Genomic DNA, 21534 nt, shown 5'->3' with positions numbered 1-21534 from the left:
AAAGCGACGTTAGAAATTAGGCCTTGTTTTTCCTTGGCCTCTTCCCTACCAAGGCGAAGTCAGAGATTTTGGCTGGGATAGAACCAGCTGACGGCGCAGAATAGTCTCAGGAGAGGATTGAGCACGAGGAATTTGTTTCATGTATTTACAAGTAAGATCGTATAGGAGCAGCACTCCACGCGCACAATGGCAGGCTCCTATAAAAGAGTCCTCGTTCCCTATGTCCCCAAACTGTGGATTCCAGCTCTTTCACTATGGTCCGATAGTACAGGTGCTGGATGCATCCCCGGGCACCACCCGCATCAGGGTATGCATCAAGCTCCTTGTCAGTCTTCTTGGTGGGGAAAGTAAAGTCGCCGCAGGAGTAGCAAGCAGCTCTGCTTGAAGACAGGTCACCGACACCTGCAGAGAGGGAGACGGGAGGGGGAGCGGCTACCATCCCAGAGAGCAACCACGGTTAAAGGGTCCCTGAAATGACCTTGATGGTCATATACTAGAGCAACATATCTGTTGATGTGGTCTTTGTGAGTACTCGAGTCGAATTTAAAGCTCTGCGTGAACCCTATAATTTACAAACAATTTTTATAAATTCAGCAAATCGCAACCCATTAGGGCTACACCTCACCGCGCATCCACTGCCCCGATGACGTCAAAGGGCAGTCTGGGCGAGCCTTCTCATTGGGCGTGCCCAGGTGGCGTCGACGGGATAGAGCTAGATTGGGCGCTGAGGTGTGCAGTTTCGAGCAGTTAACTTAATATTTATTTTCTGGCACGTCAGCGTGTATGACTTGAAAGGGAAGGGGAGGAGCATCATTTTTAACCACCGATATCTTCCGTGTTAGTGAAGCTAGGTTAAAAAATTTTGCGGTGCAGTGACGAGTGATTGAATACCAATCGATTTTGCGTTTTTCCTAACCTATATGCCATTTCATGGTCCCTTTAATGTATTTGTTGTTGAATTACCGTATCAACGCTGCTGTTTCTAACGTCTAGTAAAAGCTGGCTGTGTCATGGTCACTGCTGCGTCTTGTGGTCGCGCACACCGACGAAGGGGAAAAAAAAGGCGTTTTGTAGCTCTGTTGGGATGGCGCCGCTCCCTTCATTGGACGCTCCACAGCGCCGACGACTCACGCGTTGTCTGCCCCCCTGGCGGAACGACTACTCCGGCGTGGCACACGTTGAACTCGTGAGACTCCTCTGCCGTAATTGCTCGTCGGCGAAGGGGAGAAGGAAGCTTCCTTTCCCGTTATTTGTAGTAACGGGCGTAGTCTCCTCTTCGCTGACCCAGTCTCTTTGAAGTCAGAAGAGGTGCGGCGCTGAAGTCCTCACGTGGCGGCAGGAACAGATGGCTCAGGTACGAGGAAAGCGTTTAAAGCATGTTGACACTGACAGCGAGATGCCCAACAAGGAAAGCGCTCGTCTCCAAACGCAGTGTAAACGATGTGCGCGCAGAAGTCAAATATCATACCCACCACCCTTTTCTTTTTTTTATGGGAGCGTCCACTCTTCAAGCACAGCGCCATGCGCCATACTCCGTGTCCGACCACGAGAGTTAGCAATTTATGTTCAGGTTGTACATTTATAAGCCTCGCACAAGACAAATGTCTTGATGTAGTAGTAGTAGTAGTAGTAGTAGTAGTAGTAGTAGTAGTAGTAGTAGTAGTAGTAGTAGTAGTAGTAGTAGTAGTAGCAGCAGTAGCAGTAGCAGTAGCAGTAGCAGTAGCAGCAGTAGTAGTAGTAGTAGTAGTAGTAGTAGTAGTAGTAGTAGTAGTAGTAGTAGCTTTGGTTTTATGGGGAAAGCGACTCAGGCCATGAGGAACACCGTAGTGAAGGGCTCCGGTTAATTTCGACCTCCCGGGGTTCTTTAGTGTTCACTGACATCGCACAGTACACAGGCCTTTAGCATTTCGCTTCCATCCAGATGCGACCGCCGCGGCCGGGATTGAACCCGCGTCTTTCGGTTGCTGAGCACCATGAATACTGAGCCACCGTGGTATCTTAGTAGTAGTAGTAGTAGTAGTAGTAGTAGTAGTAGTAGTAGTAGTAGTAGTAGTAGTAGTAGTAGTAGTAGTAGTAGTAGTAGTAGTAGTAGTAGACAGTTCTTGGTGTATACTGGTGTTGGTAATGGTAATTGTTGTTTGACAGAAAAGAAGAGGGACAAGAGTGGCTGCCGACATCCAATCTGTCTCGCTGAACGATGTGTACCTGACTCATCCTTTGGCTGAAGAGGAAAGGGGTATGCAACTTGGCTCCATAATAAACGTCATCCATAGCAAGCAACAACCTCAACTTGAACCCGTGGCAAAAAAAAAAAAGAATATAAAGGACAGAGATGAGGTGGCAGGATTTTAAAGAACTGGTGAGGAAGGGGATCAACAATAAAAAAGTAGGTTAGGCAGTTGGAATTGATTACAAAGGACCACTAACTTGCTCTCTTTTTTTTGTAATCGTGAGGACAGATTTGAATACGAATTCCTCTTGTCCTGTATTTCGCGCTGCTTAAATTTGAATACGATGGCTTTTCCAGCTCTTCGTGCAGGCGTTCCGAGGCGATGTTTTTCAGACACTATCCAGGGAGCGCGTGAAGACAGGATACCGCAGGAAAGATAGCTTCGGCAGGCGCTTCACACCAGAGGTGCCCGTAACAGGTACCTCAGGTGCTGAAATAACTCGGCAGCTGGTGTAGGAAGCATCAATCTTTCGTGCCGATGGCTTGGGCCAGTAACTCACAGTCGCTACACCGTCTTATCCGCAATTCACAATGCGCTTGTGGATGCAGTTGGACATTTCGGCTGATGTCAGCTAGAAAGCTACATATGCTGGTGGAGAGTGACGGTGGCAGCCCTGAGCGCGAGTTATATCACGAGTCATTTCTTGCGTAGACCGATAGCAGCCATCTGTTCTAATGCCACTGCAGAGGATGCAGATGACAGTTAGAAAGCATCTGTCCCTTTGAACCTATTGCCTGACGAGCTAAAATTAGTCATCGCTTTCGAATGAAGGGGTAGCAACGGTTTATCGGTTTATCAGTGTTTAACGTCCTAAAGCGACTCAGGCTATGAGGGACGCCGTTGTGAAGGGCCCCTGAAATTTCGACCACCTTGGGTTCTTTAACGTACACTGACAGCGCACAGTACGCGGGCTTTTAGAATAGAATCTCGCCTCCATCGAAATTCGACCGCCGCGGCCGGGATCGAACCCGCATCTTTCGGATCAGTAGCCGATCGCCATAATCACTTAGCCATCGCGGCAGCCTAGTTCAAAAGTTAACAGAAGTGTGCTCTAAAGCAAGGCTCGGAATCTTCTCCAGGCAAAAGCAGATATTCCCGCCGATGATCAAACACATTCCGCATCTGAGGACACTATACCCAATGCCATATGCAACCAGCTTTCTAACTTAAAAAAGTGAAAACGCTTTTGTTTTGTAGAGGAGGCATGCAACACTTCGAAGCTTTTTGCTGATTATTGTCATGTGAGTGTCCCGGGACAAATTATAACCAGTATGAATGCCAAGATATTTTATGCAAGGGAAACATGTTACTGTGCTGGAAACACAATAATTACATTTAGATGGATGCAGAAGTACGTAACAGTCACTTGGTACAATCTAGTGGGGATTTCGAAAGCAAATAAGCTTAATTTCTGAAGCATTATTTTTGTCCTGTTTGATTCGAACCAGTCACAAAGTGTTGTCGTATCCGCTTGAACATTATCAAGTGCACGGGAATATTTTGAACGTCTTGATACCAGCGACGTGTCATCAGCTTATTGATAAATTTGAGATTTCATTACAACAGGACCGAATTCACTCCATCACAAGAATTAATTTTCAACAGCGCTAGGCAGTAGGTCCAGACATCTAAACTTATGTTTAGATTAAAGAGAAGAGGTGATAAAATTGATCCTTGTGGGACTCCACATCATAACTCTAAAGATGAACTATGCACAGCACCAAACACTACAATCTGCGAGCGTTCGAAAAGATAATTCTTTAATAATGCTTGCCAAGAACGGGCCACGAAATCGGCAGCAAGAAAGCTTGTTGCGTAATATGTCGTGGTTCACGGTGTCAAAGCTTTTTAAGAGCGTTAGCTTTTATTCATCACGCTTCTCGATTTCTTGGGGCCTGCTACCACCTCCCTTAGGCGTGAAATTCTAAGTACGAGGAATTCAAGATGGCGGCCCGCATTGTAAATCGATATAGCAAGCCAAGAGGTGATTGATTGGTGACGTCATTATTATATCGACTTGGTGACTGATTGGTGAGGTCACTCATTTTGTGACGTAATAGATAACTAGTCACGTGACTATGTTTAATCGCTTATAACTCAGTAATTATTGCGGTCATCATAAAACGAATTAGATATTTGGAGTACTCTAGATGAGAAGAATACGTTAGATACTAATATACCTCATTAAGTTATTATTTAGTTGGGTTCGGCTTAAATTTTATCACTTATAATTAATTAACCGATGACGTCATAATTCAACTAATGGCATATTCGTAACGGGCTCGATGAGTAGAACATGTTAGACTACAATATCGCCTAATTAGGTTAATATTCAGTTACGGTTCGGCTTAACATGGCGGCCATGACGTCAGCACTCGGCAGCTCACAATTTCATACCTCACGGTGACCGGGGACCTGCCGCCTTGAGGTAAGGAAAAATGGCCCTCCAAAGAGTCGAAAAACTTTTTCGGCCCAAATTGATCAAAAAATTGCTGTGGTTTAGCTCTGGTTAAACCTGGAGTGACGCGATAGCTACAACTGGCCGAGTGGAACTCGTTCAGTCGAATTGCAAAGTCAGACTTTCGCCGCTTCGTTTTGTTGAGCGTTCCTTCTTCATCTCTGTCCCTGGACGTGGATTCACTCCAGTGTGGGCGGTGACGCGTTACAAGTAACGGTGTTACCGATAACGCGTTACTTTTTTCGGCAACTTAGTAACGTACTCGTTACCATTTCCGAACTGTAGCGGGTAACATACTTGCGTTAATATTTTTCAGTAACGTGAGGTGTCACGTTACTAGTTGCTTTTTATTCCAATTCTCCCCCCTCCGCCCTATTTTTTAGAAAAAAAAAGCGCAGTGCACCTAAAGTGATGATGCAAATAAACAAAATGTACAGGTGCTCTCGACGACTGTACTGAATAAGTTGCATGCAACTGAAGAAGTTGAATACTGAATAACTACTGAATAAGGTGCATGCAACTGGATTCGGTCTAGTTAATGAGTCACATCGCCAAATCGGTCTTTTTTGCCGCGAATAACTGTTGTCAACCTAGTGTTGCTTTGTATTTAGAATGTTATCTTGATGTATTTCTCATTTTGAGACTGAGTTTTTAGGACGTGTCTATTTTCTGTTTTTGTGCTTTGCTGTGTGTCTTATTTTCATACGGACAAAAGTAATAATATGAAACTCTTTGATGCATAAAATTGTGCACATCTTTCCAAACTGATCTTCCTCCTAGCTGTTGCTCTGCCAATTATTGTAGGGGGCCAGGGCCTTGTCGGGCTGTCTTTCACAGCTTTTAGTCCTGGCCCCTTTCTTTCGTAAACTTGACGTGACTTGACTTGACCCTCGTTGCGGCTCGCATGCATGCCAGAAAACACCTGCTCTTGACGACGAACCCAACTAAAATAAAAAGACAGAATGCTCATCAAGCACGAAACACGTGCACGAACACGCATTCACACACTTGCCTTCAGCTACCTCCCCTTCCCAAACCACTCACGCACACAACTCTCTAAAGAGTGCAAGCATGCCGAGCATTTTGGAATATCTCATTTTTCAGAATTACTGTAGATTTGTTTAGAGTTCAGCGCTGTTTTCTTTGCGAAGTTAGAATTGATGGCAAAGTGTCATTTTGTGTTTAATGTTACATCTAGAAAATGGCTCAACTATGTGCCACAGAGTTAGAAGTCATTACATGTAACTCTACACACAACTGTAGGCCACTATAACATTGCTAAGCTCCTGCCCATTTGTGGAAAGTATTCTCGTTAAATCAGGATTTCAGCTAAACTCGTTGCTCGGGCCAGAAGTTTTATGGGAAATATGAGCTTTATAAAATTGTTATCGTGAGTTCTTGCAGTGAAGACGCACTTATTAAAAGTTTATGGCACTGGAGTAACGGCAAAGTAACGTGCGGTACTTTTTTGGGGTAATGGTAACGGTAGCGCGTTACTTTTTTTGTTGGTAACGTAGGACGGTAACGCGTTTCTTTTTTTTGCGTAACAAGCAACGTATTTAGTTACTTTTTTTTCGGTAACGCCTACAACACTGATTCACCCTCTCCCCCTCTCCACTCCCTCTCCCCCACTTGGTTTCGTCGGCGCGCTGCACCGCCGGCAGCTGCTCCGCACCATGTGACCAACCACGTGACTAGCCACTGCGCCGCCACGCTGAAGGCTCGAAATGCTAGCGTAACGTAGCTATCGCTACAAAATATCTGGCCTCAAGACGGTAGGCGCCCGCTCGCCGTGAGGTACGGAAAAGTAGCCTAATCACGTGATAATACATTGCATGGACGATAGATTGCGCTACCAAACCGCTAAAGCTCGTTACGTCAACGTCTTCCAGACGGTGGCAGCATATTTGACATCCAAAAATAGGCCATATGAGATCTCGTTATTGTCTAAGCTGCTCTGAAGACTGATAAATTTTCCACAAAGCGGTGCGTACGTGATAATCTAATGAAATCATTTTGCTGGCTGCTTAGCATGCCAAGCTTCACTAAAAATGCATTCATGCCACGTGCAAGATGTTTTTCTAAGATTTGCAACATGCATGAAACGACAGAAATTGGACAATTTGCAGTCACACTTGCTTCCCCCTTTTATAAAGCGGGACGACACGTGCCTGTTTCAGCTAGCTTGGTATCGTCCAACTATCTGTAGTATGACTAAACAAAAATAGCAAAACGTCTTTCAACACCCTTATATTTCTTGAGATGTAATCTGTGTAAAGACCATTCATTCCGGCGCTCTTATTCTGCTGCAAACTTGCAACGATACTATTGAGCTCTTGTTCGGTTAACGACGGTAAGACGAAGAAAGCATATTGGGCGTCGGGGAGGGCACATATACACGCAAGCATTATACCTCCGCTGTTCTGAAGGGAAATATTCATTAAATTCATCAACTAAAGATTCAGAAGGGGTGCGAAAATTCCGTTAAATCATGTCGCACACAGGACTGCGCTGATTGCGCCGGAGCTCATTGACAACCGACGAAGTGTTAAGTATGCTGTGCGAGTTACGAAACTGATTGGCGTAATAGCGGTTTTTGGTCGAACGAATAAGAGCAGTTACTCTATTTCTGGTTGCGCAGAATCTTGCACGTAGTGAGTCTTTTTTGTGTGCGTGTGTGTGTGCTTCCCGACATCTAGACCCTACGGTTTCTTTCTCTTTAATAGCTGAAAGAATATGCGGCGTTAACCAGTAATGATTTGTTTTTCTTCTTTTTTACTATTACTGTATTTCAGCATGACTGATATTGTTCACTGTATATACGAAGTAGCAACAAATATAGAAGAAAAAATTCTGAAGGTGACAAAATCGAACAGCAACGGCTTTTTTTTTGTTTTTATGGGCTGCATTCTTGTATGCAATAAGCGCGATCTTTGTACCCTATAGTGAGGCCTAGTTGCTTGGGCATCCGCCTCGTACGAGGTTGGTACGGGGTTAGATCCCTAGTGTTGCCGGACACCCACTGGTTTCCGATGAGTGCAAGCTTCACCCTGGCCAGTTGCTTGGATTACTAGCGGTGAAGTGCTTGAAAAATGTTTCTTCGATCGCACCTGTTGTAGAAGAAGCAGTTTTTACCATGGCGCACTTTGGTCAAAGCTGCGCCATTACATTTCATCATCATTAAGTGTAATGAGATCATTATGCGCCAGTGCTAGCTATTTATAGCTACAAAATGGGCCGCATTCTCGACCTATTATCAAGCAGAGACAGTTGTAGACTAGCTGGCGCCGGTGCTGCTAGTCTCAATAGGAAACTGCACGACAGCCATGCAGCTGCAGCGAATGATGCCCGTGGGGTGCGAGTGGTTCTCGGTCTTTCAGGCTAAGTGTTGTGCCCGAGGGAGCAGACAGGTGAAGCTGCGGCGAAATGGGGAGCTTTATGTGCAGCGTTTACATGTAGTGTTTGCATACACGAGGAAAGAGAGCTGTCTCAGAAAGTGGTTCTGTGTTTAAATTCAGAATCTCTTGCCCCAGTTCACCACGTTGTTCCTATAGGTTTGTCACATGACGATATACCTCGAGCCGAAACCTGTTCGTGGTCTGCCAAAGATTCCCTTGGCGCACTTTTTTTTTGCTTTTTGCTTGGCGAACCATATGAGGCGCTTTTATCGCAGGTGGCGCCCGATCCTCTGGAAACAGGCCGCAGCGCCGGTCGCATTTCTTCGTCGAGCTGTTGAGGAGTCCCGGAGTCCTCGTTCTTGCTGCAGCGCGGAGCGTACCGAAGGCAGCTGGAGTTGGAAGGCGCGATGCAAACAGGGGCCGTGTCTTGTAGAGGTCAAGGCCCTGGTATTTTTTTTTGTGATTGCGTAATCATCCATTCATGCGCATAATGTTGGCTGGGAAAGGTGAAAAGGGGCGCTAGTGCTCGAGAGATTATTTGCGCTGCTTTATTGGAAAGCGGACACGGCGGTGAATCTCGTTTAAATTTCTTCCCAGGGAGCGACTTTGTCACAAACTGCTCGTATACGCGAACTCGTATTTGAAGTCGTATACCCTGTCGCCCGACGCGAGGTATATGGAAGGCAGTTTGGGCCTGACATCGTCCTTACCATTACGTAAAACTGCGCGCTTGGGTGTTTTGCATTAAACTTTACCTTATGAGCCTGCGAATTATGAGTAGCTGTTCCCACCTTCGTGTGTTTCACCTCGCATGGACCACAGGTGGGGAGTGAGCATTATTGCATGTAATAGGAGGGCGTTGTCAGATTCATTTATGCCGTTTTTACCGTCTTTGCTGAAAGTAATCAGGCTGACGTTATCGCTTTTATGTTATCTGGAGACTTATTATCATCCAGAGGGAGATACCGATAGCGCAGGTTGATGTCACTCGGGTTACCCTCGCAGCCTACGAAGACTGCAGCGTCGCCGCTCCGCCGCCAGCCCGCTTTTTCCGCGGTCATAGCAGCCGTTTCCTGCGGAAGGAAAGCACGGTATACGCCTGATGAATGGGACCACCTCGCTTTTTCTTGTTTCATTGTTGTGTTTTACTGCTTCCATTTCAATAACCTGATGAATGTTAGCATTGTGTAGTAAGGACCTCTCAAATCATGCCATGTGTGCTTTTTTCGCGTTCTATTATTTCTTGAACTAATTGAACTATACATGCACCCATATTACATCCGCAGAATGTTATCGGGAATTTGGGACAGCTGCTAGCTAGCTTCGCTAAACTTTGCTGCCTATGGCGCTATACAACGGGTGACGTCGAGTTTTCTGCTATAAGCATATATAACTAATCGTACAAATAGCTGACTAGGTTTTCCTACAGGATTTGGGTTCTGACTTCTAGGTGATCTCCCGCACACATCAAAGGCAGCGGCGGCTCGATACGCCGCCTAACATTTGTCCCCAAACCATTTAAAGTTTAAACAATGGGTATCTATGCAAGCGGCGAAAATTTAAAGTTCTGCTGGGTAACATAAACGTGACTTTGAATAATCTACTGGTCTGATCTTTTTTTTTTTTTTTTCAGTGGCTTCAAACAGAACAGGGACTGGGCTTTCCATTGTTGAATGTCGAGTTTGTCGGAGCAAAGAGGAAAATTGCCGAAAAATGACATTTTCAAATATATATATATATATATATATATATATATATAATCACCAAAAATTGAAGAAACATAACAGGATTTAATTCACGACGTTTCGGCTGGAGGACCAGCCTTATATATATATATATATATATATATATATATATATATATATATATATATATATATATATATATATATATATATATATATATATATATATATATATATATATATATATATATATATATATATATATATATATATATATATATATATATATATATATATATATATATATATATATATATATATATATATATATATATATAGTTATGAAGGGAGCCAACAGTCACCGAAACCAAGTTGCATAGGGGAATGTTTAATTATTTTGTGTGTAGTGCTTATCAGTGGGATAATAATACTTAGATTAATCTATCGCTTACAGAAAATTACTTATAAAGCAGTAGAAAAAACAACCATTCCGCCTGTGGGCTTCGAACCCACGACCTCCGAATATCGCGTCCGGTGCTCTACCAACTCAGCTACGGCGACGTCTGTCCAATCTGCTGCTCTCGTGGGTATTTATGTTTATTGGGTGTACGCGAACCTTGAGAGTGTTCACCAGCGCCACCTTCGACCATAGCGGCGGACGTAGCACGTCTTTTAATACCGCGAGCGTGACGTGGAACGTCATCTAACGGCGAGGGCGGAAACTGTGTGAGAGCCCTCCTATGCTACCTATGGCATCGTGGGTTCGGATCCCACTGACGGCATGGTTGTTTTTTCTGCTGCTTTGTAAGCAATTTTCTTTAAGCGATTTATTAATTTAAGTAACATTATCCCACTGATAAGCACAACACAATAAAAAATAACGTTCCCCTATGCACCTCGGTTTCGGTGACTGTTGGCTCCCTTCATATATATATATATATATATATATATATATATATATATATATATATATATATATATATATATATATATATATATATATATATATATATATATATATATATATATATGCGTGTGTGTGCGCGCGCGCGCGCGTGTGTGTGTGTGTGTGTGTGTGTGTGTGTGTGTGTGTGTGTGTGTGTGTGTGTGTGTGTGTGTGTGTGTGTGTGTGTGTGTGTGTGTGTGTGTGTGTGTGTGTGTGTGTGTGTGTGTGTGTGTGTGTGAGAGAGAGAGAGAGAGAGAGGTCGAACTCAGGTCTGAGGTCGAACTTCCGCTGCCGCTGTGCGTTTTATTTTTCAGAAAAAAAAATACAGCCGTGTATTTCATATCATGCACCACGTGGTGGCAAAACAGGGGAACTGGACTACTGCCCCGAATTCCTGTTAACGAGTCGCATTATCTAACCTTACCCGCCGACAGAAATAATTTTTCAAGGGCTGTGCAACTTAGAACAAGTCTGATTCGACCTCGCGTACTGTACTGATGCTTGAAAAAAACCATCAGCCGTTTGGAAACAGCTCTGGCCAACCGCCAGCCGACATGGTTTGCAGATCGGCTGGACAATCATTACCAGTGCTTGCCCAGCTACACCCAAGACGTCCACAAGCTAGTCGCCAAGCCATTAGTCAACATCATAAACGCGGTCATTTCTGTGGTCTGGTTTAAGCAAGCGGTCAGCCATGCAGCCATGTCTACGCCTCAGAGCTTGCCGACTTGGTGCCATGCGTACAGTGTTGTAAATGCCCTCCATTTACCTCTTCTCGGCGCGCCCAGCGTGGATGCCTAAAGCGGTTGGATGGGGGTGAATCTCGCGCACGTCCTCCTGCACGAGGTGCATTCCAACGCAACCGGATCCCCCACCCTGGTAGGCTGGTCCACTCCGCCACGAACTCGCGCGCCTGCTCCGCACTGGGGCCTCCTCCCTGGTGGACGCAGGAGTCAGCGTGAAACGCGATTACGAACGGGTCCGCCGCGGTCTGGCTCTTTTCGACGTGGGCGGCTCTCATCTTCTTGCCTGACCTGCCCACGTTCCCGGTCCCGACTCCGCACCACAACGCACATCGCCGATGACGGCGGGGCAGCGTGCGGGGATGCACGGTGACGACGCACCGTGTGGTCCCTGTCCGCACTTGTCACTGGGGCTCGCACACTGATCGCTTGTTGAACTAGAGAGAGAGCAAACAGCCAAGAGCGGCGGCGCTTGCGAACGTGCTAGGCTTGCAAACGACAATCGAAACCCACCACGCGTATTTCAAAGACATAGTATTAGCCGCCGCGGTGGCCCAGTGGCTAAGGCGCTGGGTTGCTGACCCGAAAGACGCGGGATTGATCCCGGCCGCGGCGGTCGAATTTCGGTGGAGGAGAAATTATAGAGGTCAGTGTGCTGTGCGATGTCAGTGAACGTAGAACGCCAGGCGGTAGAAAATATTCCCAGCCCTCCACTACGGCGTACCTCATAGTGTGAGTCGCTTTGAGGCGTTAAACCCCATAAAACAAAAACTGAACACAGGAGATAACCCGATACTGTGGCATTAAAAGGCATACATTTTGTTCTGTTCAACTTAACGTTTTGCAAACTTTCCATAAATTTTTGATAGCTTTCACACATAGGTAGTGCTGACATCAGGCAATTCAGGCGTGATTCATTAACATGTACACCTTAGTTCCCAAGCCAAGCGATCCATGAAGGAAGCCATTTGTTGAAATAGAGCCTACTGGGGTCCATGCAATCTCGTCGCATTAAATGTGGACAGCCATGAGAACAAAATATGAACTTCTTTAGCCATTTTTTTTTATTTTGTACGTTGTCATTAAGAGAGAGCGAGAGAGAAACAACTTGAATAAAACACTAGTCAATGAACGCCAAGAGAGAAGTCCATCACTCCTAGCCGTCGGCCGGAATCTCTTGGGACACAGCCGCAGCAAAGGCTTGACCGATGATGTCCTGCTGGAAGTTAGGGTCTGGGCTGCAGAGCAAAGCCTCCCAAGGGTTCTAGAGTGCGCGAGCTATCGCACTTAGTCGGACATGTCCACACCATGTGGACCAAAGTTGCTGCCTCGTCGCAAAATTTGCACTGTGATCTTAAGACTTCAGGGTGCCACTTGCTGTAGAGTACTGGGTTCGGAAAAACCTCCGTCTGTAATTTTCTACACATAACCGCCTTTTTCTTATTGAGCTTTTTTGTCCGCTGGCGGATAAATTTGTCGATTTAGCCTGTAGTAGAGTGCGATTTCCTGGTATAAGCGCATATCCTGTCTGCTGTTTATAGTTTCGGTGACTTGGGAGGTTCCAGGGGTCGCCCGGTAATTGAGACTTCGGGCGACCGAATGAGCTTCCTCGTCTCATCTAAGTCCCTGGTGAGCTGGTGCCCAAACCAGCAGAACCAGTTCTCTGGGTCCTCCTTCCCTGTTTAGTATACGGAAGGCAGTCTCCGTCACCCTCCCCAATTCATAATATCTTATGGCGTTTTTTGGATCACTGATGACCACCTTAAACCCCCTTGGCTCATGGCCAAGGATATGACCACTTCATCTCCTTCTACGGTTTTGACGCCAAAAACTGCATGCCTCCAGGGTTCAGTATTCTCTAACCGGCACAGGCGCGTGTGCCGCTTTGATCTCGTATACTGCAGCGTCTGTATACAGGACGTCCTGTCAACCTGTATACCTAGTTTGTGATCCCTCTGCTCAGTCTTTACATCTGCCTTCGTGAAAAGCAGGGTGTATGTTTCTGGGCAGCGGAGAGATTTGAATCTTGTCCCTGATTTTTTGCGGTATGTCTCTTGAGTGCGCATGCTACTGCCTAAGCTCGTAGCCCAATCTGTCTAAAATTTTCCTCCCCATTTGAGATCCGAGTAGTCTTTCATGCTGCGCAGTAACGGCAGCCTCATACAGCTCCGCGAGAGTGTTCGAGACCCCTAGCTTCACGTCTGTCGGTAGAAATGTTCGGGGGGAGTCCGAGTGCCACCTTGACACTTTTCCTGATAATAATTTCTAGCTTGTTCCGTTCCACTGTGTTGAGATTGAAGTAGGGTGCCACATACACTATCCAACTGATTACGAAGGCTTGTGCAAGTCTGAAGAGATTCGCCTCCTTCATCCAAGCGTGCCTGTTTTCTATTCATCTGATAAGATGGTGTGTTTCATTCGCGCTGGCTTCTAACCTAGCAAGCGTTTCGTGTTTCTACCTGTTCGCCTGAATTCTAAGCCCGAGGACGCGGATACTGACGACCGCGGGGATCTCTCCGCCGTTGACGTACACGCGCATGTCTGCCTCGCGCTTTTGATGAAGCCGTCATTTTCCGAAGGGCATGAGGAACAATGCTTCCGACTTTTCGGCTGAACTTTTAACTCCTTTGGGTTTCAGGTACTCTTCAATGATGGCAATTGCATTTTGTAGAGAGCTTTCAATTTGCCCGTCGCCTCCCTTGTTTATCCATAATGTTATGTCATCCGCGTAAATGGTGTGGATTAGATTCTCAATTTTTGCCAACTGTTCGGGGAGTCTCAACATCACAATGTTGGAGAGGGCTGGTGATAACACTAAGCCCTGTGGCGTCCCCCTTTTACCCAGTGTATTGTGCTCGATTGAGTATTCTCCTAGCCTGAGAGTGGCTTTCCTGTTCGTAAGAAACTCCTTGATGTAGTTGTACACTCTCTTCCCGACATTAAGTGAGTTCAGATTCTCCAAGATCGACACGTGCCTCACATTGCCAAATGCCTTTGCCACATCCAACCCCACGATCACTCGTGTCTCGGGTTTGCTTGTCTATAATTTGGTCCTTGAGCTGCAGCATCACGCCGCATGCCGACAGCTTTGGTCTGAAAACGATCATGGTGTCCAGGTACAGCCCATTGTCCTCTGTATACTTATTTAGACGCGTCTGAATGACGTGCTCCATAAGTTTACCCATGCAGGAGGTGAGCGATATCGGTCGGAGGTTCTCGAAGCCCGGTTTCTTCCCTGACTTGGGAATTAAATGACGTTTCTGAGTTTCCACTCCTGCGGTATCGTCCCCTTCTCCCAGCAGTCCAGCATGTATGTTGTGAGGTTGGCGATGAACCTGTCGTCTAAATTACGCCACATTCTGTTCCTCACTCTTATCAGGCTCTGCTGCTGACTTAGTCCAATATCTGTTCCTGTGCATAGGGTAAGGCAGTGAAGTGGTCATTAGTCAAAAGCTGGGAAGTTCCAAGTGTGTTATTGTGGTTGCCATTATTTTTAAAATATTTAGATACAGTTCGAAGTGCTGCTGAAGGAGGCTTTGATGTAAGAAAGCAGCACAGAGAACAACCACTCATGCAACATGGCAAATGATGGGGCCTTTCGGCCAGGCACCATGACACTGGAAAGCACGAAACCACAGAACAGCCATCATGCTATCTTTTGTACTCCTTTGCGGTGGTGTTCAGCACTAAAACACAAGAATGGAAATACTTGGCTGGGGAAGTCGATATTGTGTTCTCAGTGCTCTTAATTTTAATGTGATGAGATTCCCAAGAGGTTGTGCGCATTTTAACCCTGTACACCGCCTGGGCAGTGAGTTTCCACTAAGAAGGTTAAAATGAATGCAAAAAATTGGGTTTTTAAAAAATTGCTCATAGCTCCAGCCATGAATGTTAAAGAATATTGTATTGACGCACAACTGTACATCAGTGTAGACATAATGTAATATGGCCTGCAGCAAATCTCTGTTCTCTGTGTAGGCCACAACGATTTGCTTCAGGCCAGCTTGATGGAAAGCGTGATGCACCGTTGATTTCAAAAAGCATGCCAGTTTTCATCCTCTAACATGCTTTATCAGAATGAGTTTTGAACATTATTTCAAGATTCAGTGACATAAGACTTTCCTGGATGCTCAAAAAACAGAGGTTGTACTCAAAATGCAGCTTTCCATACAACGCTTTTAGAAATGCCCCCTGGATACTCGCCAGCTATTCAGGAATAAACACAACATACCTCCTCTTCTTCCTGCGTGTGGAGTGTTGAAAAACTTGGCTGCGAGGAGCAGGAGCTAGCCAAGAACATCAGGCTTCTGTAGTGAGCCCACTTCGGCTGATATATGTCGTCCGGGCATGCGCCAAAGCGGGCTTGCGCCTCTCACGCATAAATTGCGTTCGCAAGTTCGCGAACCACGCGCGCGCTTGGACAACTGAAAAATAAGGTCAGAAAAGGGAGCAATGGGTAAAGCGCGGCATTCAAATAAAGTTTCTGGCTGCTGTTTGACTTCTCGTGTGGACGACGCCCTGTCACATAGTTAATGCAATCGACGGTCGGGAAGTAATGACGCCTCACCAACCAGACAAGCAGTGCAAAAATTATGGGGTGTGGGTAAAGGGGAAAAAACAGACACCACAGCATCAATATAGTCTCCGATACTCCGCGCGACGTGGTATTGTTTCGTACGTACCGGTGAATTGGCCTCCCAGTGCCTCGCATACCTCCGCGTATGCTACTTCTTTAAAGTCGCTGCGGTGGTAATGAGGATCTTTAACATCCCATATCAGGCGACGCTCTTCGATTAGGGAGATCACCTCCGTCTCCGCTTGCAAAGAAAATGTTGCTGCAGTCATTCTCCTGCGAGGTGTCGAAGGTATTGATTGAAACGACCAGCGCACGCTTAACCTGCCAAAGGAGGGTTAAAGCAATGTTAATCCGATGTCAATGCGGCTGTCATGATAATTTAAATTTTTTGTGAGCACCGAAATGCATCCGAAATTTATTCTCCGCAGGGTGGATATAGAAGCGGGACCTTGTCTCGACAATGTTTTTTGCTCGACGGCCGATCTCGCGACGACACGGTCCGCAAACTGGTTCTGTCGGCGTCGCAGGCGTCAAAGCGTGTCACACTACGAAGACATCTGGTCGTCGGCAGCATTGGTGTCGTAGTCGGCCTAGTGTGACAGCTCGGTCTGCCACAGACAAGGTCTGCCGACCCGGTTGGCCGATCTTTGGTGTCTTTGTCGGGTCGGCGTCGGCGGCGTGTCGGGCTAGTGTGACAGGGGCCTTAGGAGCCTGCTAAACATGGACAGCTCGCCGTTGGTTTCAGCTGACGCTTGCGGCGTTGCAAGAGCCACATGTGCTTTTGAGGAGAGAAAGACGCCCGCCCCACCGTTCCTACACTACAGAAGTTGGCAGCGGAATTGCTACCTCCTCACCCGTTTCCACGGTCTGGCTCGGGCAGCGAGCGTCTTCACTTCGTTTCTTCTGCTGCAGTGCTGTGCTATTTTGATTGGTTCCCGTCCTGGAAGGGATGCGCCCTCTGTTGCACTGGCCACAGCCTGAGAGGACTTCAAAGCTTCAGTCCTTCTTCAGCCCGAAGACTCGGACACGCAACCAAATGGAGCCCTGGTTCGAGCTAGCGTGAGCGCCGCGACAACCGCGCAAGACAAAGCAGGTAAGCCACCACGGGTGGTTAGTGGTTATGGCGCTTGACTGCTAGCTGACCCGAAAGACGCGGCTTCGATCCCGGTCACGCGGTCGCCTCTCGATACAGGCGAGATACAGAGGCCCGTGTACTTACTGTGCGATGTCCAGAGGTGGGCAATTGCCCTCATTTTCACGTTTCCTCCCTCGCCCTCAATTTTGAATCCATGGTCCTCCCTGACCCTCGTCCTCGTTTTGAAAAGTTATCCGGCCCTCCCTCACCCTCATCCTCACTTCGCAAAATTCTCTCGCCCTCCCTCGCCCTCATATCATCGGCCCTCCCTCACCCTCACCCTCAGTAACAGTCGTTTTAAAACTCGAGTTATTTTTGTAGTCGGCAACTTCTGGCTATTTTACTGAGTAATAAACATATAAGACAAGCCCTATAAAGGCACTATTGGACGAGAGGCTAGATGCTCATATTGTGTGTGTGTGTGTACGTGTGCTGTTTGAGCTAAAATGTGAGACAAAACCGAGGCAGTTACTAGCTGAACGCCAAAATATCACTCAGCCTTTACTTTTGGCACGCGCTGAATGCATATATGTGCCCTGCAGGCGCGTGTAACATTTCATTGTTATCTAAATGCACTGCTAAAATGAGTCAAAGCATTGTTGTGTGTGCGTACAAAAACCAATGTACGCCAAGAATATTTAGAACACAATGCGGTACCGTTCACCACGACAATTACAATAAGTGCTAAACAAATAATAGACTCAGAACAAAGAAATTTTGAGGTCACTCAATTACCACAACCCGATGACATTTGACGCCCCGGAGTCTTCTGAATTTCACTTCTTATCTCCCGCCATTTCTTGTGGTTTGCTTCATGCTCGTATGATGACGTTTTCACGCGCACGGATAAAAGATCGCGAAGGCCACGCTTTCAAACTACAGCGTGAGACCGGCATTTTAGCACCCGCGAACGCGGATACGTGACGAAGACGACGACATTACAAGCACAGCTCGAGAGCTCGGCAATTCATTCAGGCAGGATGGTAAGATTTGATTTCTCCCAAATGAGTGTTCATCTGAGGAAAATGTATGAACCGGCCGACTTCAAACCGGAATGGCAGTCCGTCCTGATGGGTTCAGCCATACCTTGTTCTGTCTTTTAGAGCGTTAAGTTCTACTTCTCGCGTTTCGGGTGTCAGCGTTATGCGTTATAATGCACACCGCAACCGAGTGCTTGCCATAGTAACCGGGGTGGTTACACAACGGAATAAAATAATAACAGGCGGCAGCGTGAGGCCCGAGCACCACAACTCAATAGGGGTGTGCGAATAGCACTTTATCCAGGCCGAATCGAATACGAGTAGTGTAGCGCTGCTACCGAATCGAATACGTGTATTATGGCTGAAAACCAAATCGAATACGAATCGAATAATGAGGGAACCGAATCGAATACAAATATTTTGAAGAATATGAAGAATATTCGCTCCTGGTGCGAATATTCAATGAGCAATCATGAAGAACAGCGACGCGCTGCCTTCGCCATTATAGCTTATCCTTTAAAAGAAACAACATTGATCTCAATCTGGGGGTTCGCAACACAAAGTGAATTAACTTTGTCACTGACATCTAATGCGCATAGAAAAAGTACCTTTTGCTCTCCTTGACGGAAGATAATAAACTAGCACCACATCGTAGTGCATGAGATGGAGGTCTTATGTATGAGGCATGGCCTCCGAGGTCAGGCATTAAGGTTGGATTTGTTGATGCAACCTCTAATCTCTCAGGCCTTGCATGAGTATTATGAACACCGCCACGCGAAATGACCGCACCGTGGGGCTGAACCCTCCATCCCGAGCATACCGGTCACGGCAGCATGGTAATAGGGAGCCAGCGCTGGATAGGTGGCGCGCCAAAAATTGACTCCCAGCGCCGCGTAGGAGCGAGGAGAGTCAACTTCCGGCAACACCACTCGTATTCCCGTCTTTCCGTTGCAACTGCCTTTGCTGCGTGGTCGAACACCGTTGTTCTCTTCTTCAGGATCTATTTATGCAGTCACGGCAGCGGTGGTGTTGTGCTACGGGTTCAAAAAGATAGCCGGAATCGAGGACTATTTTCGTCGAGGCGTTTTGGAAAAGGGGAAAAAGCTGTGTGCCGCCAACTACGTTTACGACGTTGAAGAGTACTGTCCTGGGAAGGATGCGGCTTCGGTGGTGACAGCGAAGTGCCACTTACAAGTGCAGCAAGCTGAATATACCGTCAACATTAAGGTAAGCTTGTATTTCTTATTCTCCATCTAAGAATCGCATAAAAGGCGATGGTAGCTATGGTATGGTAGCTATGGTAGCAAACGCGTAGCGCTGCCCTGAAGGTCTCGCCACATGCAGGATTCCTAATCATAGCTTCTGCGGCGCCGCGCCGGCTTTCCCCAAGTTTCAGCTGACGTTACGCAGGAGTAGTCGGAAAAGCCGTGCATCGCGGAAAAACACGGAATGTTCCAGTTCAGCATGCACCGTGAATGGAACGAAAAAGAAAGTGCAGCGTTTTGTTTGGATCCCTTTGTTCATCTCTTTCGTGCCCTCGTATTCAATTCGGTTACATGGCGGGGATTTTTTCGTTACCATTTCGCTGTAAGGGCATTTCACTTAAGAGAAGTAAACATTGCTTAAATATTTTAGGTTCATTCGAAGCCACGCTTTTCGTGATTTTACTAAACACAAATTCCATCTGCTCTTTTTCAAGCTGTCGCCCCAGCGTCAGATATTCGGTGCGGCGTGCACGTGTAAAGCCGGCGTGGGCGGCTCGTGCAAGCACGTAGCCGCTGTTGCTATGTGCATCAGTGACGAAAACACGCCGTCATCGACTGATCTGCCTCAAGCATGGGGACGGCGAACTTCCAAGTCTGACACTTCAAAAAGGGAATCCATCGAGGAGCTATTTGGAGGCAAGTTAGAAAGGCTGTCATGTTTTGATGTGGAATGAAGCACTGGTGAATGGCATACTGAATTTGAATGCTTTTTCGGCAAGCACTATGCGAGCATGTTACACACTATTATGCATTTGATGAGCATTCTGTGAAACGGCGTCACCAATGAGTGCTTGTGGATTGTGTGTGTCTTTATATAATGAGTAAATAACTCTGGAAATGTGCATCTAACAGCAGCTGTTTTGTTTTCCAGAATATAAAAGTGCCTATATCGGTGGCAAGGCCCCAAAGAAGAGCCACCGGCGTATGTTCTGGACCACTTTCCAGATTTGAACTGCCCAATGAATGCGACACTCAAAATTCAGCTACAAGAGGAGGCTGAACGCGATGTCCATGATGCAGCGGAGGACATTATTTCTCAGGCAGCACTGAATGCTGACTTAGCGTCGGTTAAAGAAGTGCTGAACTGGCAGTATAAGTTGCCTCTGTATGCTGCAGCACCAAGCGCGACACTGACGGCCCTAGAGAAAGTTTTTTTTTTTCATCAAAGATAATGTGCTCCCAATCAGAAGCTGAAATGTTGGCTGCGCAAACAATAATGCAGGGTCAGTGTGCACGGTTTGTAACTAAACACTTTGGCCTTTGTTCTCACTTTCCTACTGCATGAGGTTTTAAGCAGCCAAGCTTGGGATCCTAGCTTACCTTACCTGACCTTGAACGTTGCCTACATGTAAACAATTTGTAGGCAGTCTTTACCTTGAAATAACTGTTATGTATTTGGATCCTGGTCACTTTCCTATACTGTGCCTTGGTATTAATTGCTATGCATGCAAATATTCTGCACGTAGTCTTTAGTTCTGCACCCGCTGTTGTGTCTTGAATGTGCACTTCCCTTGCTGTCCTTCTGCACTGCCTCTTTTATGCTTATGCTTACGTGCCAGCTGTTGCTCAGGTGCCATCCTGTGGTTACGCAGTAAGGTGCGGCTGTTTTCCTTCCTACTTCTTGAATTAAGTATGTACAAATGTGCATCACATTTGCCATATATTTGAGGATGCTTGTTCCTTTTCAAATTCATTAAAAATGTAACCACTGTCTCTTTTCAAACTGCAGGTGGTGCGAGGAGAGATCCGTCCGTATAAGCAGTTCCGTAGCGCATCGAATTGTGTCAAGGAAGCGGGCATTTGATTCACTTGTGCAGCAGCTGCGGAATGCAAAGATGCCGCGTGTCCCAGCCATCTTGTACGGTAAGTGCCCGATTCGATTTTTTTTCTTTGCACATGATGTATTCAGTGTGACGTTTCCTTGGTCATCTACAGATTGGAACAATGAATGCATCACGTCGTCATGGTGCCGTGAATTGAATTAATTCAGTGGCCGTAGTTTTTAAGCAGCTCAGAATCACACTGGTGTAATTTGCCAAGCTTTCAGATTAAACAAATTATTGAATGTTATTCACGCTCATGAACTTGTGAAAAGCCCAAATATTCATTTTATTTGCC

The sequence above is a fragment of the Amblyomma americanum genome, chromosome 1, assembly GCF_052857255.1.
Source record: "Amblyomma americanum isolate KBUSLIRL-KWMA chromosome 1, ASM5285725v1, whole genome shotgun sequence".
NCBI lineage: Eukaryota > Metazoa > Arthropoda > Arachnida > Ixodida > Ixodidae > Amblyomma > Amblyomma americanum.
This window is presented reverse-complemented; position numbering follows the sequence as displayed.